The following is a 1,080-nucleotide window of genomic DNA, read 5'->3' on the forward strand; positions in this document are numbered from 1 at the left end:
AAAGAAAGAAAGAAAGAAAAAATTTGATAGAAATCAATTACAGCAAAATATAGAAAATTGCTAAAAATTTGGAAATTATGCTATTTCCAATAACTTATGCATTAAAGAAGAAACACTTGGAGAATTAGGAAATGCTTTAAAAATATTGAAATAAATTGCAACATGTCAAAATTTGTGAGATAGAGCAAAAAAAATTAAGTGAGGGATATATATCTTTAAAAAGTTTTTTTTTTAAAACCAATATTGCAAATTTATGTCTGGTAACCTAAACAACTAATTTGAAGATAACATCATGCAACACAACAACTATTACTTTGTTGAATTCCAATTACTTTGTTTAGTGAAATTTTGTATCATTTCTAATGCTTTTTTAAAAAATTACCAATTTGTACTTTCTAAAAGATAAAAAAAACTGTAAAAAATTATATTAGAAAAAAATAAAGATCCAAAATCAACAAAATATTCCAATTGAAGGGCTAGTCAGATAGCTCAGCAGATTAAAGTGCCTATTTAGGCAGACGCAGGGATCAGGGTTCGATGCCAGTGTGTCATGCCAGCCCTGCCCCCAGGCGCGCTGAGATGGAGATTGAGGCTGGGTGTGGTAATGCATGCTTGTAAGGCCAGCACTTGGGAGGCTGGCATCACTGTAAGTGATCACTGTGAGTCCAGTCTCTGTAGTGAGACCCTGTAGATCCTACACTACAAAAAGTTAATCAAAAAATATTCCATTAAGAAGTGATAAAACAAACGAACAAGAAACCCAAAGACCAGAACAAAGGAAATAACACAAGAACAGAATTAATAAACTGAAACACAAAAGAGAGAATCAAAGAAGCCAAAAGCTGGTTCTTTGAAAATATCAATAACATTACTAAGTTTCCAGTTAGACTGGTCAAAAAGAAAGAAGATCTCAACATTACAGAAATTAAACAGGAGACATAACTATAGATTCTATAAATATGAAAAGTAGAAGAATCTGAATACCTTTAATAATGTAGTTGAGGGGGCCAGGAAGTTGGCTGGGGGCCGGTGAGTTGGCTCAGTAGAATAAGCGCTTCCCTGGCAAGCACAAGGGTCTAA

This window comes from Octodon degus, unplaced genomic scaffold, assembly GCF_000260255.1.
Source record: "Octodon degus isolate 3935 unplaced genomic scaffold, OctDeg1.0 scaffold00115, whole genome shotgun sequence".
Taxonomy (NCBI): domain Eukaryota; kingdom Metazoa; phylum Chordata; class Mammalia; order Rodentia; family Octodontidae; genus Octodon; species Octodon degus.